General features: G+C 37.5%; 1 long non-coding RNA gene across 1 annotated transcript in view; it reads left to right on the top strand.

The window, feature by feature from the left end:
• LOC122686126 overlaps positions 1 to 26,494 on the top strand; it is a 248,883-nt gene that overhangs the window by 77,411 nt on the left and 144,978 nt on the right. The window contains exon 2 of the long non-coding RNA XR_006338628.1: positions 17,095 to 17,177. This is a non-coding gene — a long non-coding RNA (uncharacterized LOC122686126). The remainder of the gene's footprint in view (positions 1 to 17,094; positions 17,178 to 26,494) is intronic.

Raw genomic sequence — 26,494 nt, 5'->3', positions numbered from 1 at the left:
TAAATTTGCTTTAAAAATAGGGTCTTTTGTTTTGCAAGGTAATATTAGGTTATAAAAATGAAAATTAAAGGAGTAATAAAGGACTTAAAATTTTTTTTAAATGATAATAGTAAAATACAACTAGGAATTTCTCTGGAGCTGTTGCCGGCAATGTGGGATCAGTTCAATTTCAGACAGTTCCTTGTTCCAGCTTATACTTCTTCTTGAGGTCTATAGGAACCTTCCAATGTTGGTGCTAACTACAGCATTTTATTTTATTTTTCCTTTATTTATTTATTTATTTTTTCAGTGGGTTTCGTCATACATTGATATAAATCAGCCATAGATTTACACGTATTCCCCATCCCGATCCCCCCTCCCACCTCCCTCTCCACCCGATTCCTCTGGGTCTTCCCAGTGCACCAGGCCCGAGCACTTGTCTCATGCATCCCACCTGGGCTGGTGATCTGTTTCACCATAGATAGTATACATGCTGTTCTTTTGAAACATCCCACCCTCACCTTCTCCCACAGAGTTCAAAAGTCTGTTCTGTACATCTGTGTCTCTTTTCCTGTTTTGCATATAGGGTTATCATTACCATCTTTCTAAATTCCATATATATGTGTTAGTATGCTGTAATGTTCTTTATCTTTCTGGCTTACTTCACTCTGTATAATGGGCTCCAGTTTCATCCATCTCATTAGAACTGGTTCAAATGAATTCTTTTTAACAGCTGAGTAATATTCCATGGTGTATATGTACCACAGCTTCCTTATCCATTCATCTGCTGATGGGCATCTAGGTTGCTTCCATGTCCTGGCTATTATAAACAGTGCTGCGATGAACATTGGGGTGCACGTGTCTCTTTCAGATCTGGTTTCCTCAGTGTGTATGCCCAGAAGTTGGATTGTTGGGTCATATGGCAGTTCTATTTCCAGTTTTTTAAGAAATCTCCACACTGTTCTCCATAGCGGCTGTACTAGTTTGCATTCCCACCAACAGTGTAAGAGGGTTCCCTTTTCTCCACACCCTCTCCAGCATTTATTGCTTGTAGACTTTTGGATAGCAGCCATCCTGACTGGCGAGTAATGGTACCTCATTGTGGTTTTGATTTGCATTTCTCTAATAATGAGTGATGTTGAGCATCTTTTCATGTGTTTGTTAGCCATCTGTATGTCTTCTTTGGAGAAATGTCTGTTTAGTTCTTTGGCCCATTTTTTGATTGGGTCATTTATTTTTCTGAAATTGAGCTTCAAGAGTTGCTTGTATATTTTTGAGATTAATCCTTTGTCTGTTGCTTCGTTTGCTATTATTTTCTCCCATTCTGAGGGCTGTCTTTTCACCTTGCTTGTAGTTTCCTTTGTTGTGCAAAAGCTTTTAAGTTTCATTAGGTCCCATTTGTTTAGTTTTGCTTTTATTTCCAATATTCTGGGAGGTGGGTCATAGAGGATCTTGCTGTGATTTATGTCGGAGAGTGTTTTGCCTATGTTCTCCTCTAGGAGTTTTATAGTTTCTGGTCTTACATTTAGATCTTTAATCCATTTTGAGTTTATTTTTGTGTATGGTGTTAGAAAGTGTTCTAGTTTCATTGTTTTACAAGTGGTTGACCAGCTTTCCCAGCACCACTTGTTAAAGAGGTTGTCTTTTTTCCATTGTATATCCTTGTCTCCTTTGTCAAAGATAAGGTGTCCATAGGTTTGTGGATTTATCTCTGGGCTTTCAATTCTGTTCCATTGATCTATAGTTCTGTCTTTGTGCCAGTACCATACTGTCTTGATGACTGTGGCTTTGTAGTAGACTCTGAAGTCAGGCAGGTTGATTCCTCCAGTTCCATTCTTCTTTCTCAAGATTACTTTGGCTATTCGAGGTTTTTTGCATTTCCATACAAATTGTGAAATTCTTTGGTCTAGTTCTGTGAAAAATACCGTTGGTAGCTTGATAGGGATTGCATTGAATCTATAGATTGCTTTGGGTAGAATAGCCATTTTGACAATGTTGATTCTTCCAATCCATGAGCATGGTATGTTTCTCCATCTGTTTGTGTCCTCTTTGATTTCTTTCATCAGTGTTTTATAGTTTTCTATGTATAGGTTTTTTGTTTCTTTAGGTAGATATACTCCTAAGTATCGTATTCTTTTTGTTGCAATGGTGAATGGTATTGTTTCCTTAATTTCTCTTTCTGTTTTTTCATTGTTAGTATATAGGAATGCAAGGGATTTCTGTGTGTTAATTTTATATCCTGCAACTTTACTATATTCATTGATTAGCTCTAGTAATTTTCTGGAAGAGTCTTTAGGGTTTTCTATGTAGAGGATCATGTCATCTGTAAACAGCGAGAATTTCACTTCTTCTTTTCCTATCTGGATTCCTTTTACTTCTTTTTCTGCTCTGATTGCTGTGGCCAAAACTTCCAACACTATGTTGAATAGTAGTGGTGAGAGTGGGCACCCTTGTCTTGTTCCTGATTTCAGGGGAAATGCTTTCAGTTTTTCACCATTGAGGGTGATGCTTGCTGTGGGTTTGTCATATATAGCTTTTATTATGTTGAGGCATGTTCCTTCTATTCCTGCTTTCTGCAGAGTTTTAATCATAAATGGGTGTTGAATTTTGTCAAAGGCTTTCTCTGCATCTATTGAGATAATCATATGGTTTTTATCTTTCAATTTGTTAATGTGGTGTATTACATTGATTGATTTGCGGATATTAAAGAATCCTTGCATTCCTGGGATAAAGCCCACTTGGTCGTGGTGTATGATTTTTTTAATATGTTGTTGGATTCTGTTTGCTAGAATTTTGTTAAGGAGTTTTGCATCTATGTTCATCAGTGATATTGGCCTGTAGTTTTCTTTTTTTGTGGCATCTTTGTCTGGTTTTGGAATTAGGGTGATGGTGGCCTCATAGAATGAGTTTGGAAGTTTACCTTCCTCTGCAATTTTCTGGAAGAGTTTGAGTAAGATAGGTGTTAGCTCTTCTCTAAATTTTTGGTAGAATTCAGCTGTGAAGCCATCTGGTCCTGGGCTTTTGTTTGCTGGAAGATTTTTGATTACAGTTTCGATTTTCTTGCTTGTGATGGGTCTGTTAAGATCTTCTATTTCTTCCTGGTTCAGTTTTGGAAGGTTATACTTTTCTAAGAATTTGTCCATTTCATCCAAGTTGTCCATTTTATTGGCATAGAGCTGCTGGTAGTAGTCTCTTATGATCCTTTGTATTTCAGTGTTGTCTGTTGTGATCTCTCCATTTTCATTTCTAATTTTGTTAATTTGGTTCTTCTCTCTTTGTTTCTTAATGAGTCTTGCTAATGGTTTGTCAATTTTGTTTATTTTTTCAAAAAACCAGCTTTTAGCTTTGTTGATTTTTGCTATGATCTCTTTAGTTTCTTTTGCATTTATTTCTGCCGTGATTTTTAAGATTTCTTTCCTTCTGCTAACCCTGGGGTTCTTCATTTCTTCCTTCTCTAATTGCTTTAGGTGTAGAGTTAGGTTATTTATTTGGTTTTTTTCTTGTTTCTTGATGTAAGCCTGTAATGCTATGAACCTTCCCCTTAGCACTGCTTTTACAGTGTCCCATAGGTTTTGGGTTGTTGTGTTTTCATTTTCATTCATTTCTATACATATTTTGATTTCTTTTTTGATTTCTTCTATGATTTGTTGGTTATTCAGAAGCGTGTTATTTAGCCTCCATATGTTTGAATTTTTAACAATTTTTTTCCTGTAATTGAGATCTAATCTTACTGCACTGTGGTCAGAAAAGATGACTGGAATGATTTCAATTTTTTTGAATTTTCCAAGACCAGATTTATGGCCCAGGATGTGATCTATTCTGGAGAAGGTTCCGTGTGCACTTGAGAGAAAGGTGAAGTTGATTGTTTTGGGGTGAAATGTCCTATAGATATCAATTAGGTCTAGCTGGTCCATTGTGTCATTCAAGGTTTGTGTTTCCTTGTTAATTTGCTGTTTAGTTGATCTATCCATAGTTGTGAGTGGGGTATTAAAGTCTCCCACCATTATTGTGTTACTATTAATTTCCTCTTTCATAGTCGTTAGTGTTTGCCGTACATATTGTGGTGCTCCTATGTTGGGTGCATATATATTTATAAGTGTTATATCTTCTTCTTGGATTAATCCTTTGCCATTATGTAGTGTCCTTCTTTGTCTCTTTTCGCATCCTTTATTTGAAAGTCTATTTTATCTGATATGAGTATTGCGACTCCTGCTTTCTTTTGGTCTCCGTTTGCGTGAAATATTTTTTTCCAACCCTTCACTTTTAGTCTGTATGTGTCTCTTGCTTTGAGGTGGGTCTCTTGTAGACAGCATATATAGGGGTCTTGTTTTTGTATCCATTCAGCCAATCTTTGTCTTTTGGTTGGGGCATTCAACCCATTTACATTTAAGGTAATTATTGATAGGTGTGGTCCCGTTGCCATTTACTTTGTTGTTTTGGGTTCACGTTTATACAACCTTTCTGTGTTTCCTGTCTAGAGAAGATCCTTTAGCATTTGTTGAAGAGCTGGTTTGGTGGTGCTGAATTCTCTCAGCTTTTGCTTATCTGTAAAGCTTTTGAATTCTTCATATCTGAATGAGATCCTTGCTGGGTACAGTAATATAGGTTGTAGGTTATTCTCTTTCATTACTTTCAGTATGTCCTGCCATTCCCTTCTGGCCTGGAGGGTTTCTATTGATAGATCAGCTGTTATCCTTATGGGAATCCATTTGTGTGTTATTTGTTGTTTCTCCCTTGCTGCTTTTAGTATTTGTTCTTTGTGTTTGATCTTTGTTAATTTGATTAATATGTGTCTTGGGGTGTTTCGCCTTAGGTTTATCCTGTTTGGGACTCTCTGGGCTTCTTGGACTTGGGTGGCTATTTCCTTCCCCATTTTAGGGAAGTTTTCAGCTATTATCTCCTCGAGTATTTTCTCATGGCCTTTCTTTTTGTCTTCTTCTTCTGGGACTCCTATGATTCGAATGTTGGGGCGTTTCACATTGTCCCAGAGGTCCCTGAGATTGTCCTCATTTCTTTTGATCCTTTTTTCTTTTTTCCTCTCTGCTTCATTTATTTCCACCTTTTTATCTTCTACCTCACTTATCCTATCTTCTGCCTCCGTTATTCTACTCTTGGTTCCTTCCAGAGTGTTTTTGATCTCATTCATTGCATTATTCACTTTTAATTGACTCTTTTTTATTTCTTCTAGGTCTTTATTAAACATTTCTTGCATCTTTTCAATGTTTGTCTCCAGGCTATTTATCTGTAACTCCATTTTGTTTTCAAGATTTTGGGTCATTTTTATTATCATTATTCTAAATTCTTTTTCAGGTAGATTCCCTATCTCCTCCTCTTTTGTTTGACTTGGTGGGCATTTTTCATGTTCCTTTACCTGTTGGGTATTTCTGTGCCTTTTCATCTTGTTTAGCTTGCTGTGTCTGGAGTGGGCTTTCTGTATTCTGGAGGTCTGTGGTTCCTTTTTGTTGTGGAGTATTTACCCAGTGGGTGGGGTTAGATGATTGGCTTGTCAAGGTTTCCTGGTTAGGGAAGTTTGCGCCAGTGTTCTGGTGCGTGGAACTTGATTTCTTCTCTTTGGAGAGCAATGGAGTGCCCAGTAATGAGTTTTGAGATGGGTCTATGTGTTAGGTGTGACCTTGGGCAGCCTGTATGTTGATGTTTAGGGCTGTGTTCCTGCGTTGCTGGAGAATTTGCGAGGTATGTCTTGCTCTAAAACTTATTGGCTCTTGGGTGGTGGTTGGTTTCAGTGTAGGTATGGAGGCTTTTGGACGGTCACTTATTACTTAAAGTTCCATGTAGTCAGGAGTTTTCTGGTGTTCTCAGGTTTTGGGCTTAAGTCTCCTGCCTCTGGATTTCAGTTTTCTTCTTCCTGTAGTCTCAGGACTTCTCCAACTATACAGCACTGATAATAAAACTTCTAGGTTAATGGCGAAAAGATTCTCCCCCATTAGGGACACTCAGAGAGGTTCACCAGAGTTACATGAAGAAGAGGAGAGGGAGGAGGGAGATAGAGATGAGCAGGAGGAGAAAAAGGGGGACTCAAGAGGAGAGAGACAGATCTACGCAATTGTCTGTTCCCAGAGTGTTCTCCATAGCCGAGACACCTACCAAGATTCACAGAATTGGATTGGGAAGAGAAGGTGAAAGGAGGAAATAGAGGTGTTCTGAGGTAGAAAACAGAGAGTCAAGATTGGGAGAGAATAATCAACACACTCCTGAATAAAAATGGGAACTGAATATTGGATTCTTAAATGTTCACAATTTATATCATATACTGAAAAACAAAAATTAAAAATCTAGAGTAGAGGTTAGACTCTTAAAAGTACTATATTAAAAATAAAAACCAAAACACACACAAAAAATTTTAGAAATATATATGAAGTTCAGTTTAAAAATAGGGCTTCTTTTTTTTTTTCCCCCCTTCTTTTTTTGGTAAGGTTATAGTGTATTGAAAATTAAAATTAAGGAGTAGTAGAGGAGTACTAGAGGACTTTAAAAGAAATAAGAGAAAAAGAAAAATAGAAAATAGAAGAGAAAAAGGAAAAAAAAAGAAAAAAAAGAAAAAAAAATTTTCCCTAATTAAAAAAATCGTAAAAATCTATGAAAATGGAAGTTAAGGAGTAATGGGGTAGTAATAGGGAATTTTAAAGGAAAATAAAAGAGAAAAAATAAAAGAGAAAAAATAAAAAAGAAAAAATTAAAAAAAAAAGAAAAAAATTTTATTTTCCCTTTTTCTTACTTAAAAAAAAAAATAAATAAAAATATATCTAGGAATTTCTCTGGAGCTGTTGCGGTCAGTGTGGGTTCGGCTCAGTTTCAGATAGCTCCTCGTTCCAGCTTACACTTCTCGATATGTACAGGCCCCTTCCGATGTAGTCGGTGTTTTCTACAGGGATTTTAATCTGTTGCACCGGTCCCTTCTGAAGCGGTTCCCTTTGTTTATTTGGCTTCTCTTTGCCGGTCTCTTCAGAGCCTCATTTCCGCCCTGACACAGGCGGGCGGAGGTGGACTCTTACTCAGGTAGCTAGTTCCGTCGCTCTGTGGGGAGGGGCTTGCGCTGCAGGGAGAGGCTGGCGCTGCGGGGAGGGGCTGGCGCTGCTTTCTCCGTCTGCGCTGCTCAGGCTCCCGGCTGCTCCATATGGAGCGCGCCCCGCACTGCGCTAGGTTCCAGCCCTCGGGTGTTCCACAAAAGCGCGGAAGGAAAAGCTGCGCCTGCTCTCTGTGCCTTCCCTGTCAGAGCGGTCCAGGCAGCCAGGGGCTTGACAGGCGCGCTATCCCCGGGTGCGGCGCGCCTACTCCCTTCCACGGTCCCAGTCTCAGTTTCCGCCAGTGCCAGTCGGGTGCGTGCGCCTTCTGCCCTCCGCGTCCCCAGCCCCAGTCCCTGCCCGCGCAAGTCGGGTGCCTGCGCCCTGTGTCTCGCCGTGACCTGCTCCCGCCTCCAGCGGGTCTGGGCCGGTCCGCAGCCTGCGAGCTCTTCTCTGGACTTTCTCGGTCCCTTTGTTCTGCGAACGGCCGGCAGTGTGTTCGGGCCGGTTAATTTTCTCTCTCTGTTTTGCTCTCCCACAGTTCAAGTTGGCAGCTCACAAAAGCTCCCTCCGATTGTCCTCAGGGCACTCAGGCCCGGACCCTACCCCAAGCAATGCCGCCTGCTCCTCTCCGTGCCTCCCTCACTTGGTGGTGGTGGATGCGGGTGTCTGGGGTACTTTTCTGCTGAGAGTTGCTTTTAGGCACTTAATCTGTGGGTTTTATTTATTGTTTCCCTCCCAGTCAGGTTGCCCTCCTAGATTCAAACACTTCCCCCAGGCCCGCCAGTGCGAGGGTTTCCCGGTGTCTGGAAACGTCCTCTAAAGACTCCCTTCCCGGGACGGATCTCCATCCTTAGCTCTTTTGTCTCACTTTTTATCTTTTATATTTTGTCCTACTTCCTTTCGAAGACAATGGGCTGCTTTTCTGGGCGTCTGATGACCTCAGCTAGCGATCAGAAGTTGTTTTATGAAGTTTGCTCTGCGTTCAGTTATTCTTTTGATGAATTTGTAGGAGAGAAAGTGGTCTCCCCGTCCTACTCCTCTGCCATCTTGGCTCCTCCCCTAACTACAGCATTTTAATCTGTTGCACCTGTCACTCCCAAAGGGTTCCCTCTGTTTATTTTGGCTTCTTCTGTTTGCAAGTCTCTTCAGTGTCTAATTTCCACCCTGACCCAAGGGGGCGAAGATGGACACTCATTTAGCCTCACTTGTTCAGTTGTGCTGTGGGGAGGGGGGAACACTGCAGACAAATATCACTGGCGTGTGTGGGGAGCGCTCGCAGTGTCTGGGCCACATTGGGTTTGCCCGCGTTCATGGCGTGTGTGCTTTCCCAGTCTACACTGCTCAGGCTCCAAGTTTCTCTGCAGGGGAACTGTCTAAAGTGGGCCCTGGGTTGCGTGCACATCTCAGGTCTAAGCTGCTCAGGTTCAGGTTCTCGGGTACCCCACAAAGGCGCAGACTCGATTGGGCCTGCGTTTTGTGCCCTTCCCAGGTTCGAGCAGCTTGGCGAGTGCACTCTCTTATAGGTGGGGCAGTGCATCTTATCACCTCCCCTGTCCCAGCTGCTCGAATTTCTGGATGCACAGCGGGAGTGCTGTCTCAGATGTGCCGTGTGTCTCCTCTGAGAAGCTGATCTCTGGCTGTGACCCTCCTGGCAGATGTCAACCGTCCAGCATCCCAGCAAGAGTTGGTTAGCAACTGGGGGCCTGCTCACAGTTTGGTGGAGGATGCCATCTCTGGGGCCAAGATTGCCCCTTGCCTTCCTACTCTGGCTGTCACCTGTGTGCCTTGCTGCCTCCAGCAGGGAATGGGCCATTCTGCAGCCGGCTAACTCTCCTCTGGTATTTGCTCTGTCCTTTGTTCTGTGTGTGGGCCCAGCAGTGCCTTAGATTAGAGCTTTTCGCGGGAAAGTTCTCTCTTTCTCTCTCTCTTTTTTTCCTCCTCTCTGGGTAGCCCACAGTTTGGGTTGCTATCTCATGTTAGCTCCCTCAGGTTGTCCTCAGGGCATTCAGGCCTGGTCCATACCCAAAGCAATGCAGCCTGCACCTCCCTGTTCAGCCCCCGCTTGCTGGTGGCGGATGTGAGCATCTGAGCTACTTCTCCACTGGGAGTTGCAGTTAGGCGCGTAATCTGTGGGTTTTATTTATTTCTTTTTTCCTCCCGGTTATGTTGCCCTCTGAGATTCTAAAACTCCCCACAGACCCACTGGTGAGAGGGTTTCCTGGTGTTTGGAAACTTCTTCTCTCTCATGACTGCCTCCCCGGGACGGATCTCCATCCTTAAAACTCTTTTGTCTCTCTCTTTATCTTTTATATTTTGTCCTACCTCCTTTTGAAGACAATGGGCTGCCTTTCTGGGTGCCTGGTGTCCTCCGCCAGTGTTCAGAAGTTGTTTTGTGGAATTTTCTCAGTGTTCAAATGATCTTTTGATGAATTTGTGAGGAGAAAGTGGTCTCCCCGTCTGTTCCTCTGCCATCTTAGGACCACCCCCGGGTAAAAAATATTTTGCCTATGTTTTCTTCTAGGAGTATTATGGTGCTATGCTTTATTTTTAAACCATTTTGAATTTATTTTTGTATGTGATGTGAGGAAGTGTTCTAATTTCATTGATTTACATGCAGCTATCCAACTTTCCCAACACTGGCTGCTGAAGAGACTGTATTTTCTCCATTGTACCTCTCACCCATTTTGTTGAAGATTAATTTACCATAGATGTGTGGATTTATTTGAGTTCTCGATTTTGTTCCGTTGATTAATGTCTGTTTTTGTGCCAGTGTCATGCTGTTTTGGTTACTGTAGCTTTATAGTATTGTCAGAAATCTGGGAAGGTTATGCCTCCAGCTTTGGGTTTTGTTTTCCCCCCTGAGGATCACTTTGGTAATTCTGGGTCTTTTGTGATTCCTTATAAACTTTAGGATTATCTGACTCAATGGACATGGGTTTGGGTGGACTCCAGCAGTTGGTGATGGACAGGGAGGGCTCGCATGCTGCGGTTCATGGGGTCGCAACAAGTCGGACACAACTGAGTGACTGAACTGAACAGAACTAGTTCTGTTAAAAATATCATGGATAATTTAGTAAGGATTGCACTAAATCTGTAGAGCTTTGGATAGTATGGCCATCTTAGCAATATTAATGCTTCTACTACAAAAGCATGAAGTATAGTTCCATTTCTTTGAATTTTCTTCAGTTTCTTTGTCATTGTTTATATTTCTTAGTATATAGGTCTTTATCAGGGCACAGTGACTTTACAAAATGACTTTGGGGAAATGTTCCTCTTTTTCATTCTTCTGGAAGCGTTTGAGAACGAAATTCTACCAATTCTTTGTTTCATAGGATTCCCCAGTAAAGCCGTCCTGTCCTGGATATTTGTTTGCAGTATTTTTTTTTTTTTAATTATAGATTCTCTTTCATTTACAGTGATCAGTCCATTCAAATTATCTGTTTCTTATTGACTCAATTTATGCAGACTGTGTTTCTAGACACTTGTCCATTTCTTCTAGGCTGTGTAATTTTTTGGCATATAGGTCATAGTATTTTCTTATGAATTTTTTTGTATTCCTGCAGTGTTAGTTGCTTATTTTGTTTATTTGGGTCCTCTCTTTTTTGTGTGTGAACCTAGCTAGAGGTTTGTTGATTTTGTTTATCCCTTCAAGTAACCAGCTCATAGATTCATTGATCTTTTATTGTATTTTTTATCTCTATGCTTTTATTTCCTCTTTTGTCTTTATTATTTCTTTCCTTCTGCTAACTTTAAATTTTGAATGCTCTTCTTTTCTAATTATTTTAGGTGGTAAGTTAGATTGTTTATTTGAGATTTTTCTTATATCTTGAGTGTAACCTGTATTACTGTGAACTGCCCTCTTAGAATTGCTTTTTCTGCATCTCATTGAAAATGTAAGGTTGTATTTTCATTGTTATTTGTCTTGAGATATTTTCTGGTTTCCTCTTTGAGTTCACTGTTGAAATAATTTCTATCGTCTTAAATTTGCTGAGGCTTATTTTCTATGTTAATATATGGTCTGTCCTGGAGAATGTCCCATGTGTGCTTGGAAAGAACTTGTATCTGTATTCTTTTAGGTTTAGTGTCCTACAGTTATCAATCAAGTCCAACTGTTCTGCTGTGTCATTTAGGATCTCTGTTGCCTTATTGATTTTAGTCTGGAAGATATTTCCATTGATGTCAGTGGGTTTTTTGGTCTGTTGTTCTTAATATATTCCTGTCAATTCCTTCCTTTATGTCTGTTAGTATTTGTTTTATGTCTTTAGTTGCATCTATATTAGGTTCAATTCAGTTCAGTTCAGTTCAGTCACTCAGTCGTGTCCGACCCTTTGCGACCCCATGAATCGGAGCATGCCAGGCCTCCCTGTCCATCACCAACTCCCGGAGTTTACTCAAACTCATGTCCATTGAGTCGGTGATGACATCCAGCCATCTCATCCTCTGTCATCTGCTTCTCCTCCTGCCCCCAATCCCTCCCAGCATCAGGGTCTTTTCCAACGAGTCAACTCTTCACACGAGGTAGCCAAAGTATTGGAGTATCAGCCTCAGCATCAATCCTTCCAGTGAACACCCAGGACTGATTTCCTTTGGATGGACTGGTTGGATCTCCTTGCAGTCCAAGGGACTCTCAAGAGTCTTCTCCAACACCACAGTTCAAAAGCATCAATTTTTCAGCGCTCAGCTTTCTTCAGTCCAACTCTCACATTCATACATGACCATTGGAAAAACGATAGCCTTGACTAGATGGACCTTTGTTGGCAAAGTAATGTCTCTGCTTTTTAATATGCTATCTAGGTTGCTCATAACTTTCCTTCCAAGGAGTAAGTGTCTTTTAATTTCATGGCTTCAGTCACCATCTGCAGTGATTCTACATTGGGTACATACATGTTAATGAGTGTAATATCCTCATCATGTATTTATCCCTTTATCATTATATAGTGTCCTTCTTTCTCTTTTATTATGGACTTTATCTTAAAGTTTATTTTGTCCGATATGTGTTGTTACCCTGGCTTTCTTGTCATTTCAGTTTGTATGAAATACCTTTTTCCAATCCCTCACTTTAAATATTTATTTATCTTTCACCCTAAAGTGAGTCTCTTGCAGGCAAAATTTTGTAGGTTCTTGTTTGTTTTTTTCCCCCAATCTAATCCACCCCTCTCTATCTTTTAGTTGGAGCTTTTAGTCCATTGACATTTAAAATAATTTTTGATAAGTATGTATTTGTTGCAATTTTAAACCTTTTCCAGTTGATTTTAGAATTCTTCTTTGTTATTCTCTTCTTTTTTATTTTTCCTTCTGTGGTTTAATAGTTTTCTTTTGTATTTTAGTTTAATTCCTCAGTTTCTTTCTTTTTGATTATAGTGAATCTGTTGTGTGTTTTTAGTTTGTAGTTACCCTGGTTTTCAGTATTAACCCATAACTATATCTACTTGCTTTAGATCGATAGTCATGTAAGTTCAAATGCATTCTAAATGATAACATTTAGATATTTAGATAACATCTAGATAATAGTTGGAGGTTCCCTTGCAGTCTAGCAGTTAAGACTCAGCACTGTCACTGCTGTGACCTGGTTCAGTCCCTGGTCAGGGAACTTCCTGCAAGCCATGCAGCAGAGCCAGAAAGGAAAAAAAAAAAAAAAAAGCAAACTAAATTTTATGCATTTTTTTACTACCCTCCTCCATAGTTTGTGATTTTCATGTCCTATTTTACCTCTTCATGCTTATCTTTTTTCTCTTCATTGTAACTAGCATCACTTTTAAAAGACTTTTGTTATGTTTTAATCTGTGTGCTAGCTGATTACTTAAATAATGATCTTCAATCATTTTATATATTTGCTTTTCCTCTTGTGTCATCCTCTTTCCTTTTCTATTTAGAAATGATTTTTCAATATTTTTTCTTCAGGATAGGTTTAGTATGCTGTATTCTTTTAGCTTTTGCTTATCTGAGAAATTTTTAGTTTCTCCTTCTGTTCTAATGATAATCTTTCTGGGTAGAGTACCCTAGGTTTCAGGTTATTCCCTTTCAGAACTTTGTGAATGAACGTAGAGCCTATTAAATAGACTGAAGTAAGTCAGAAAGAGAAAAACAAATAACTTACATTAATGCATATATATATATGTATATATATATATATGGAATCTGGAAAAATGGTATTCATGAACCTGTTTGCACAGAGAAGGAATGGAGATGCAGATGGAGATAATGGGCTTGTGAATATATCATGACATGTCCTTCTGGCCTGTAAAGTTTCCGTAAAGACATCAACTGATTGCCTAATGAACGTTCCCTTGTAACTGATTTTTTGTGTTTTTTTTCTTACTGCCTTTAGAATCCTCTCTTTGTCTTTAATTTTTGCCGTTTTAATTATGTTATGTCTTGGAATGTGTCTATGTAGTTTCACCTTATTTAGGACCCACTGTACTTTCTGTACCTGGATATCTTTTTCCTTCTTTAGTTTGGAAATGTTCAGCCATAATTTCTTTAAATATAGTTTTGATCCCCTTTCTCTTTCATCTTCTGGAATCTCTATTATGTATAGGGTGACAAACTTTATAGTATCCCATAGATCTTGTATGTTGATTTTATTTTTCCTTGATTTGTCTTTCTGTCTGCTGTTCTGATTAGGTAATTTAGATTATTCTGTCTTCCAGATTACTTATTCATTCCTTTGCATATTTAGTCTGCTATTTATTGCCTTTAGCTCAGTTTTTATCCCCACAGTTGAATTGTCTAATTTGACTGATTCCTATTCATAGTTTCTAGCTCCTTGTTTTAGTGATCTGCATTTCTATCAGTATTCTCCTTTAATTCCTTTCAGTTTAGTTCAGTCACTCAGTTGTGTCTGACTCTTTGTGACCCCATGGACTGCAGCATGCTAGGCCTCCCTGTCCGTCACCAACTCCCAGAATTTACTCAAACTCATGTCCATTGAGTTGGTGATGCCATCCAACCATCTCATCCTCTGTCGTCCCTTTCTCCTCCTGCCCTCAATCTTTCCCAGCATCAGGGTCTTTTCCTTTAGCATTTTCATTACCACCTTTTTGAACTAAGGATCTGCTAGACAGACAAGAGAGGTCTGTTTAATTGTTTTTTCAAGGAATTTCTCTTATTCTTTGAATTGGGAATATTTCCTCTGCTTTTTCATTTTACTTAAATTTTTCTGACTCTGTGAATTAGGAGAAACAGTTATCTACTGTGATTTTGAAGGACTGCTTTTATGTGGGAGCCTTCCTGCATAGATTGTCCAGCGTTTTTGGTGTGAGGGCTGTTTTTGATATGGATTCCTGCCACATCTTCTTCAGAGTGTGCTGGACATTGTCCTCTTGATGAGGGATGTATTTGGTATTGCCATTACCAAAGCCTGCACTGGATGTTGGGTGAAGCCTTCTCTTTATTCTGTGGCTGTCAGCTCTGTTGAAGGGCAATGTCTGCTCCCTAGTTGTTGAAATAGAAGACCCTGGATCTCATTCTATGTTGCAGTGAATGTAGACAGGACTTGAGTGCTCCACTGAGAAAAGAGCTGCTGCTGCTGCTAAGTCGCTTCAGTCGTGTCCGACTGTATGACCCCACAGACGGCAGCCCACCAGGCTCCTCTGTCCCTGGGATTCTCCAGGCAAGAACACTAGAGTGGGTTGACATTTCCTTCTCCAATGCATGAAAGTGAAAAGTGAAAGTGAAGTCGCTCAGTCGTGCCCGACTCTTAGTGACCCCATGGACTGCAGCCTACCAGGCTCCTCCGTCCATGGGATTTTCCAGGCAAGAGTACTGGAGTGGGGTGCCATTGCCTTCTCCATAAGAAAAGAGCAGCCGTGTGCTATTCCCCAGAGACTGTCTCCTGGGGCCCTGCAGTTTCATGACACCACGGGACACTCGTGTACACTCCAAAAAAGTCTGCTGCTGCCAGAAGAGCTGGTCCTGGACCTGCCTCTCACTGAGGGAGTGCTGATAACTGGCTCAGATGTTGGCTCTGCCCCTGGCATGTGCAAGCTAACCATGGAGCCCCAGGCCACACTTCAGTTCCTTCCGCTTCCTCTGTGCAGCTAAACTGAGTCCTCTCCTTGGGTCTATCCACTAGAGCCTGAGTTTCAGTACCTAGGCACTGCATGTACTAGCAGGCATTTGTTTTGAGTCAAGACATGTGATGACGTGACAACTGTCAGTGCTGGTCTCTGTCCGCCCTGTCTGTTAGCAAGCCAGCACTGTGCACGCTCTTCTCAGGCAGAGTCCAGTTCACTCAAGCTGTCTCTCCTAGTGCACCTCCTAGCCAGTGGTTTCCTAGGGCCACCAAATCTTTCATCTCTCTCACAGCTCCCTCTGAAGAGCATGAGTCCTCCTGTCCTGATTTCTTTTTTCATTTGTTGTCTTCTCTTTTTATCCTACTAGGTTATATGAGGCTCTTTCTTGCAGCTTTGGTTGTATAAGAAATCTCCCAACAGCCTTCACTTTTTTTTTTTTTTAATGTGAATTATTCCACATGTAGATACATTTTTGATGTGTTTGTGGGGGGAGGTGAACACATTTTTGTACTCTGCCATCTTGATCTCCACTTGTTTTTGTTTTTAATGATTTCAAAAATTGTAGTTGTGTTATAAATACAAATTTATTATTTTTATGTGCCAGGCAGTACCTAAGATTTCCACAAGTATCAATTATTTTAATCCTCACCATAACTCTGAGTTAGGTGCATCTAATCTCTGCAATTATAGTTGAAGATGCTGATTTACAGAGATGTTAAGTATCTTGCTTGAAATCACAGCTAATACACTGAAACCACATATTCTTGCCCCAGTGTTGGTGTTTTTAACCACTGCTAAATCATCTGTAAGACAATTTGTTATAAATTAATGCAGTTGCTAACACTAGTCTGTTCATCAAGACCAATGTTGGCTGTGTCCCTTTGCCTTACAGCATATTTAGTGTTACCCCTTTTTTTAAAAATTATAGACAAGACTGGCCTGTTAGATGCTAATATTTCTCCACTTTCTATGAAACTTCCCTTGCTTGTTAGAACAGTTTCCTCAAAGTAACCTTGAGTAGCTTCTTGGATGGGCTAGTCTTGTTATTCTCTCCTGTGGCAGAACTTTGAATGTCCACTGAATAGCCATGTATTTTCCCACATTCCTCCACCTTCTTCTGATCAAGCAGGGCCACTGGACTAGTTCTGACAAGAGAATTTTGCGAGACAGTGATACGTACCTCTTCTTGGCAGTATAAACATCCCAGGCAATTCTCTAGCTTTTGCCTTGCCCTGCTTTCCCTCAACTTTCTTTTCTCTTCCTTTCCTTTCTGATTAAATTTCTGATTTTTGGAAGAACAATGAGAAAACTGCTTGTTGTCAGTACATAGTATTAATAAGCTTTTGCAAACACATTTATTGGGTTATCTAATTACTAAGTAAATGATGATTTTGCATTGTATCATTTATAACCTGAAATAGATTTAAATTAACAATTTAGTGAATTGGTCAACCAAAATGATTGAGACTCTACTTGATACCAAGCACTCTTGCTTAGTACCGAACTTATAAAATAGTGTGTGACTCATAGGACTTCATGATATACACACACACACACATACATATATACACATATCATCTATATATGTATACATATATATGATATAAAAATAATGTATTAAGCACTGTAAGAGGAGCATAAAGTATAGTGGAAGGGTAGAGGAAAGAATTTGGAAAGGAGTGGGTACAACTGAAACGCTATGTTGTACATCTGAAGCTCTCACAACACTGCTAGTCAACTATATTCTAATATAAAGTAATATGTGAAATAATTTTTCAAAAAAGGACAATTGGCTGTTCATAACTGGCTCAATAAATGAATTAATATTTGAAATATACTGAATTTTCTAAAATCTTGATTTTAGTTTATCTTTTTATTTGTCTCAATTATAAAAAGTGGGCTTTTTATGGATTTTTTAAAAATAAATGGTGCACGTTTAAGCAGTTGTTTCACACTGCTATTTTTAAGAGAGAGTGCTGGTGAATAGAATTAGATGAATAGAATTTTTAAAGTATATGCTATTATTTGGCGTTTTTTTTTTTACTTGCGTTCCTTCTCCATTTTTTTTTCTCCAGTGTAGACCATACTTTGGTTCCCCCTAAGAAGTGGACCCTTACAAAGAAATTTTGACATACATGATCTGCTTTTAAGATTTGAGGTAAGAAAGCATTTATTCTACTTTTTATTTTATATCTGAGGAAAATCAAAACAAGAGAAACTCAGTGAATTATCTCGGGCATTGCAAGTGATCCTCCTCTGCATCACTCTACTAAGAGAAAGTACAACTATATTAGCTATAGATACAAGATGTAACTCAGGTGTGAAAGCAAGGCACGAGCTTGAACCATGAAGGGCTATGGAATAAATAACAGAAGATAGTGTAAATATAATCTAATGTAAATGAAATAGATGAGAACTATGTTTGTTTCATCTGACTGATTTAAAACTCACAAGCTGGGGGAACAAAAATGGCAAATTTTTCTAGGTTTACATTCTGCGAGTCTAACATGAACCTTTGTATCTTTTATGATGATAGTTCTGAAATTATATATTTACTTACTTTTCTCTCTCTGTTAGCCCTTCCTTCAAAACCATCCAGTTGAGTTGCTGATGTAAAAGTCTGGGTACATTTTAATGTAATAAAAAATGTAATACAAAGCCCACAAAGCCAGTAAATACCCTCTTTGTCTCTGATGCATGTCAGGAAATTGAAGTAAATAGATTTAAAACTCTAACATTACAGACTATGAGATTAGAAAGCCATTAGCAGTCATAAGCCCATTAGAACTCTGGGCACCCAAAGACTGTTACAGAGAAATTTCTTGACCAGATTAAAAAAATATATCGATATCATCCTTCTTTCATTATTCAATGAAAGGTTTTATTGGATGGCTTGTTGTTAGTATTCTGTTCCTTTCTGTAATGGATGCTTTTAAACAGAAAAAGTTTCATGAGTGTCCTCTTTAAAGGAAAAAAATAAAAATAAAAGAACAGCAAAAGTGACTGCTTATTTCTTTGACACTGTAAGTGAGATGATGTCATTTAACAGTCTGAGTAGAGGAAAAAACTTGACTATTTTCAGTTTCTGTCTGTTTTCTTAGTCTTTTCTTTTGCCTCCCTGTTATTTGTCTATATTCTTCACCAAACAGAGACCTGTGGTAACTGGATCAATGAACATCTTCTCGAGTCTCCTAAAAGTAGTACTGTGTACTCCAGAAGATGATAGGGAAGAGAGAGTGTGCATTCTTATTGCTTCCTCTCAGAGTTTTCATTCAAAATATGGTTTCAAATTGAAATGAAATAACTTTAAGCCTACTATTTAAGTACGGGATCAGAATGGGCAATGATGGGGAAAAGGAGATTAAGGAAAAAAACAAAACAAAACTGGTCAATAGGTGTGATCATCTAAGGCACTCACTGATGGACTGAGATAATGAGTAAACTGCAATGTTTTAAAACAGTAAAGATGGTAATGATAACCCTATATGCAAAACAGAAAAAGAGACACAGATGTACAGAACAGACTTTTGGACTCTGTGGGAGAAGGCGAGGGTGGGATGCTTCGAGAGAACAGCATTGAAACATGTATATTATCTATAGTGAAACAGATCACCAGCCCAGGTTGGATGCATGAGACAAGTGCTTGGGCCTAGTGCCCTGGGAAGACTCAGAGGGATTGGGTAGAGAGGGAGGTGGGAGGGGGGATGGGGATGGGGAATACATGTAAATGTATGGCTAATTCATGTCAATGTATGACAAAACCCACTACAATATTGTAAAGTAATTAGCCTCCAACTAATAAAAATAAATGAAAAAAAAATTTTTTTTAATAAATAAATAAAACTGTAATTCATTCTTATTTGTGAAGGTTACCATTTGACATACTTACTAGAATTCCAAATCTTTCTCTAAAAGAGGAGTACATGAATTTTACTATACTGAATTAAGCAAAACCTTTACAAATGAGTGCTTCCATTGTATAGTGTACTAGTTTGCCACTCCCATCCCTACAGTCCTGAGGGGAAAAAAAAAGATGACTGGACTACAGTTAACACTGAAGGGAAATCATGCTATAAGATGACTGATAATTATTGCACTTGGCACAATTCTCTTTATTGATACTTCACTTATATCACTGCAGTTTCCAGTTCTTTCCCATCATTTTATTTTATTAATTTTTCAGTTTGCTCCATTTATAGTTATTTCTCCATCATTTAAAATCTCCATCATTTTCACTCTGGATTACAAGCATTGCCATATTAAATACAAAGGCTAGGAAATATTAATAATTACAGAAGCGACCTTGCAATTCCACAAGAAGCTTTACTTTTATTACATTAAAAAGGCACTGACTGAAAACTGAAACTCTATTCTTCCTTTCAACAACCCGAGTCAAAATTATTGTTTAATAATTCATATCAGAACTCAGTCAACGTATTTCTTTGATCAGTACACAACTATATACTGGTAACACAATAGGATTTTAAAAAATCTGACTACAAAAAAAAAAAAAAATCTGACTACTTTATTACATACCTAGTTGTAGTTTGATTATTTATTAAGCTGACTGATTGTTGGATGAAGCTAGTAGATGCCATTTTGTATAAATGTGAATGCATTAAATATACAGTTTAAGAATTTGACTTGAAATTTTCAGGGGAAAAAAAAATTGTTGCCTATTGTCTTATAGTCAGGACAGCACTCTTAGAGGTGATCTAATCAAAATGCTTTTTGGATATCTTCCAAGTAGAGGATGGCTGGGGATGATGTTCCAGTCTTCAGTTAGCAACTAATGAGCTATCTAAGTGCTTTTATCTACTCCTGGCTTAATATGAGGCCCAGAAACTATAGAACCAGCAATTGGTAGTACAGGGGCCTGAGCTTCTTGGCTTTATCATACTATACAGCCAATCCATTACAAATGTGCTAGCCACACACATGGGGTGTTAATTGGAGCTTGGCACCCCCTGGAGCATGACAAATTAATTCTCCACCAGTTAGAAATAAACAAACCCTCAAAGGGCTTTTATTAACTACTATGAATTTGGGACTTTTTAACCCTTTTTGAACTACTCCATTTATTTAATACAAGTTTAAATGAAATTAAATCCCAAAAATCTACCTTTATTCTGAAGACGCAGAAATGCGCTAAAGTATAATTGTGGTTAATATGTGAATTGTCAGATGTGCTTTATTGATTGTATGGTTTGATTTCTTTCCTTATTAATTGAAAAGTCATTTCACAGTTGTTTTCTTTCTTTAAATGTGCTATAGGGTAGTCTCACTGTAATGCAATACTGCATAATGATTAAGAGAGTATCTAAAAAGGCAAGCAAATTTAAAAAGGACTCAGATTTTACAAGTATGAAAACTGTCTCTACTAATTATTTTATTTGTAGCCTTGAGAGGCATCTATTCACTTTGTCCACACATGTAGAATGAGAAATCATAGTATTTTAGAATTGTTGTGAAAATTAAATGTGAATAGCACACATATTGCTGAATATAAAGTCTTTGTATATGGATCATAGCAATTCAAATGTGCAAATCATGGATTATATTTGGAAAAAATTCACACGTCTTTCCCCAGAATATTGCACTAGGGGATCATGTATTTTTAAATATCCTTTCAACATCTGGCAAGACTGAAAAACTTCGTTTTAGTCAGGTTAACCCATTATCAAAGTTTGCATACATGCCTTTGCATACATGCCAGAATATATTACTTCTCTGTACAAGACTCTTTCCAAAAGCCTTTCATCCCAACCAGTGTTAAAGCCATATATTTTTAATAGCCTATGAGTATTTATATTCTCTATAGTTCTCTGTCTACCATTTTTTCTACTCCTGCTATACTGGCCTACTTCTTGATAGTCTAACCTTCAAGGGGAAATAAGCTCCTACCTAAGGATTTAAATTTTTTTGTTCTTCTGATTTCTACATGATTCACTTCTGTATTTCCTTAAGGTTTTTGCTCAAATGTCACCTTCTCATAGAACTTTACTGGCCTCCTTATATAAAAAAGAAAGTCCTTCGTCTTGGATCATCCATCCTTTAAGCCATTTTTTATTAGCCTTATCAGAATACAATTTCTGTAAAAGCACGGACTTTTTTTTTTTTCCTTTACTGCCTACAGCAGTTCCTGATACATAGAAAGAACTTGAAATAGCTTGACTAACAATTACAAAATCCAAAGTAGCAGTGAATTAAACAGAACAGTAACCTGTTTTGCTCTCACAGAAGTCCCCCATACATATCCAGATATGGTAGGACATTCCTATGTCAGACTATGGGTTTCTTGTTTTCAGAGTCTTAAGCTTCAGGATAGATGCTTTAACTCTAATCTGGCTCTCCACCTGCCATGTCTGTATTCTAGTTGGCAGAAAGGAGGAAAGAGAAGGCCATACCTCTTTCATTTTAAGAGCATTTTGAAAAAGTTGCAAGTACCACTTCTAATATATATCATTGGCCATTAGTCATATAACCAAACTTGATTACAAGAGATGTTGTAAAATAAAGTGTTTGGGGCAGTCAGACATACAGCTGAAATTCCATAGTTCTGTTATTATAGGAGATGGGAAGAATAGATATTGATGGAAAGCTAGTGGACTCTGGGACATTTCTAAGTGAATATTTGTAGGAACACTATATTAGAAAGGACTAATTTTTAAATTTTATTTTGATTTCATAAATTGAAAAACCCGTTAATTCTAAACCAAAATATCATTACTTATAAGGAGTTATGATTTTGTTATTGTTCAGTCACTAAGTCATGTCCAACTCTTTGTGACCCCATGGACTGAAGCACACCAGGCTCCCCTGTCCTTCATTATCTCCCAGAATTTGCTCAGATTCATGTCCATTGAATTGGTGATGCCATCCAACCATCTCATCCTCTACCATCCACTTTTCCTTTTGCCTTCAATCTTTCCGAGCATCAGGAATTTTTCCAGTGAGTCAGTTCTTTGCATCAGCTGGCCAAAGTATTGGAGCTTCATTTTCATCATGAAACAGTTATGATAACAGTGAAATGTTGTTTTACATTCGTAACAAACCATTGCAAGAATGAATGCAAGTATTCGTTGAAATATTTCATTTTGATATTGGAGAAAAATGCTGTCTACAAAGTCTAAACACATGAGTTGAACTCTTAGTTTTCATGTAGACTCAGAGAATAATGTTCCCTAACTGTCTTTCATTCTTCTGTTTGATCCATGCAATAAAGAATAGTGGTTGATTAGCTCAATCAGGTTACCTAGAGTTCAATAAATCCTATTCTGTTCCATTATATTCTATATCTTGAAGTTACCAAAGTCTGCTTTTAAACAAACAACAACAACAAAACTACTTAAAAACAATCTTACTTTCTTTAAAAAAAAAAAAAAAAAAAGCTTCAGTGAATTTCCCTTGTCAATTGCATTTTCTGCCTCTGAGCCTTCTCTGAGCTATTTCCCTGATCTGTGAGGCAAGGGATTCTGCCTGCCAGCTTCCTGAGCAGATCTAGGGGAAAATTAACACATCCACAACTGAGCTCAAGCATTGCTGACATCTGGTTTACTCATTTTCACAGCACACTTGCACTGCACCCTATTGCCTTCTTCTTATGCACTGTTTTATCATGTGGCTCATTTCAAGAAAATGCATTTAACTTTTAGGTACTACTCTGTGGTATGAAGTGTGGCAAATAGGAAATAAAATAACCTTGAAAGAGCATTTCCACCTATATGCAGCTATAATAATCACTGAGTCTCAAACTTCAGTGCTTATGATATGCTCTGTTTGGTAAAAGCTTTTGAAGCCAGGGTCAATGTTAATACCTAAAGAAACCAATCTCACTTTTGAAGAGAAAACAACAAAATATCAACAACAAATCATCTCTTTACATGGACTGGAATTTATTGCTTCCCAAAAAGATAATTAGCAGTCACTTTTACAGTAATTTATTTAATGGTGCTTTTTTGTTTTAATAGTAAGAAAATGAAACCAAAGTTAAAGGCTTTGGGTTTAATTTCGAATTCTACCTTTGAAAAGTATTCTGTGTGTTTTCTGTGCTCTATTTTATTTCAATTGCTCCATTTACATATAATGTAAAATTGAGAGACCTCTTTAATGTAGATCCCATTTAATTTAGAATATATGATAAAGCAAATTGTACTAAAGACTGCTTTGATTCTATGGATACAGGTGTTGCTAAGAAAATGTATATTGTAAACAAGATTTTTATTTTAGCATAACATCTACAGTGAAAGACATAATGAATGAATTATTAGTGCTTCATCACTAATAGCAAATTGACAGAAAGGTCTGCCAAAAATAGCTTAATCTGAATTGTTCCAAATAGTATTATTGAAAACATACTTAAAAATGTCTCTCAGTTCAAACTCTAATAATTGTGATTTGTTCTTCTGTTCAGTCATTAACAGTGTATTCTTGAATTTTTTTTTAAGATACATTCTTTTTTAAATGTTTTAAATAAAAAACATTTATTCTTGGTTTGTATCTGAATTTCAACTCATATAACATTGTTATGCTGTTTTATAAATGAAGCACAGGGGAAAGAAGGAAAATATAATTATTATAGTATACATTTATAAGAAATTGATTAATTTGTAAGACCAAGAGATTATTTAAATACCTGTGAGATATTTAACAATATTATCAACTGTCAATTGTTGCTTTGAAAATCATAATAAATATGTTCTCACAACAGTAATCTTTAGATAGAAATGTGTAGGCATAGATGGGTTGAGAGTGGGTGTTAAATTCAACCATATTCCCTATGTAGTCATTAGGAAAGTCTTTAAAATGTAACTTAAATTTTATTACAAATCCTACATTTTAATTGTAAATTTAGTTATGCAGTTAATAAAACTACATTTGTAAGAGGAAATCTTTCTTTTTTTTAATTAATAAAGTGTTAGAATATCTAAATTTAAATTATATTGAATAACAACTCTAAAGGAATAATAGTATTTGAAAAGTAAGGCTAGTACATGAAGTCAAATTATCTAATAAATAAAATTTTTTCTATATCATTTTGCCATCCTGAGTCCCAATGATATGTACATTTGTATCCATGAAAGATGTCATGTTTTGTCTGCTGAAGAGACCACCAGAAAAACCTTTTGATCAAAAAGTTAAGTTTATTAGATCTACGCCCTTAAGGAAGAACCCACATTGCTTCCTATGTGGCTCTGATAGTAAGGAATCTGCTTGTAATGTAAGAGACCCAAGTTGGATTCCTGTGTTGAGAAGACCCCCTGGAGAAGGGGATGGATACACACTCTAGTATTCTTGCCTGGAAAATTCCAGGGACAGGGCAGCCTAGCGGGCTACAGTTCATGGGATCGCATCAGATTACTTTTTTTTTTTTCCACTTAAGGAAGAACCCATCTTGAGTCTTAATAGTGCCTTAGAGGAAGGCATCAGAGGAAAACATGTATAGAGTTTTAGGGCCTAGAGTTGATTATTTTAAGGTAGATCTTGCAAGGACGGGTACTAGTTAGGGTTGGTCAACATTTTTGACATGCTAGCTTAGGATTGGCCAGCACAGCAAATCAAGGATCTTGAAGCATGTCATGATGAACAAGCTCTTAGTCTTGAAAAGTACAAAAGTTCTTTTTAATTGGCTGTTTTAATTGGTTCACAGTCCTATTTTGCAGGGGCCAGTATTTCCTGGAGCAAGCAGCTCAGTTATTTTCACTTATCCTCAATATTGTCTAACATATGAAACTATATCTGTTACTACTGTTATTTAACATAGGAGCAGGTAATTTTCTCAGTTCAAAGTACCTGTTTTGTATGAACACAAACAAAAATTATTAATTAATACTAGATACTGTTCACACCTTGGTGTATCCCTAAATGCAGCCATTATTATCTAAAACCTATTTAGATATACTTTTCTTCTTTGTGCTATCTCTTTCCTTCTTTGTCAGTTCACAACACAAGGGCTTCCTCATTTATAACACTCCTATTATCAAAACTGATTCAACCTAAAAATAAATGAAATTTTAATTTTGAAAATTAATTATCATGAAAAGTATAAAATTATAACAGTGATACTTTATATAGATTATGTTATTTGTCATATCCTGTCCTCCTATTATTATTGCCATTTAACATGTACTGATACTAAGGCAGATGTAAGTTAAGTAGCTTGGAGATAGAATATGTGTTAATTTCTTTAACCTCTATGGTTAAAGAAAATTTTCTAGGTAAAATAAATATAATCAATAATGAATAAATTAAAGAGACAGATATTAAAAGTTTTAAGTAGACACATTGGTATTTCTATGCCAAACAAAAGTCTAAAGGTTTTCTTCTAAAGAAATGGAATTATTTGGAATACCTAAAATATTTAAGTATGTGGAAGAATAAGAGATTTGGTTGGGATGTGAGCTTTCCAAATCCTGGATTCAGTTAACCCAGATTTTTGGACAAATATATCCCTCTTACATTCTATTGTACATATAGCATGCAGCTTTTCTTATACCCTACAAAACATTTTGGATCCCTAATTAGAAGTAGCTTTGGATCCCTAATCTAGGCTATGACTTTCTTCTTCATGCATGTATATATACCACTCCTTAAGTTGCTTCTCATGTTATCAAATGTATTAACAGCTTTCATGGGTTATCTATGTTCTGCATTGCTCTATCTCCAATATTCTTGCAGTTGTTATTTCTGGGGGCTTATATCTAGTAATTCTGCTATATGATCGTACTTTTTGAACAAGTCTGGCTCCTGAGGAATATGAATTAAAAGATGGAGTGATTGGTCTTGCTGCTTCTTTATCCTTTAGTGCCATCCTGTCTAAATCATCACGTTTCATGTATCTGACTTAAAATAGTTTGTGTTTTTGCTAGGAGGAAAAATCATTGGAAAATATAAGATGAGCTCAGTGGATAGAGCTTGCCAACAGAGTGTTCTGGAGAAGGGTAATACTATGGAGTTGGAAATTTCACTTGTTAGATATTTCGTTATCCTGGGCCTTTAAGGACTAATACTTCTGCATGTGTTCTTAAGTCTCCCCCACCAGAATAAACTTGTTGTCTCTAAATTTGCTTATAGCAATTAGAGGGCAAAGAATTGAGAATACTTTGCTATAAACATTAATATAAACTTCCACTTTCAAATGGAAGTAGGAAAAACTCCCTAGCAAAACTATTGATAAAACTGGTAAAAATTACTTTAAAAAAAGCATTTACTCTCTGGGGAAATTGTCCTAAGGGTACACAGGTAATGAAGAAACATTTATCCAGAATTGAAATGAGAAGTAGATAATTCAACAATAGTTGGATAATTCAGTGTTCTACTTTCCCAAATGGACAGAATTGCTAAGCAAAAGATCAGCAAGGACATAGCTGATTTAAATGACAGCATAAAGCAATTAGATTCAATAGATATCCATAGAACATCCCATTTAACAACAATGGAATAAATATTCTTCTCAAGAGCACATGGAATACCATC

This window comes from Cervus elaphus, chromosome 29 (assembly GCF_910594005.1).
Source record: "Cervus elaphus chromosome 29, mCerEla1.1, whole genome shotgun sequence".
Classification (NCBI taxonomy): domain Eukaryota; kingdom Metazoa; phylum Chordata; class Mammalia; order Artiodactyla; family Cervidae; genus Cervus; species Cervus elaphus.
Note: the sequence above shows the minus strand (reverse complement) of the source record. Positions and strands in the feature narration are given on the sequence as shown.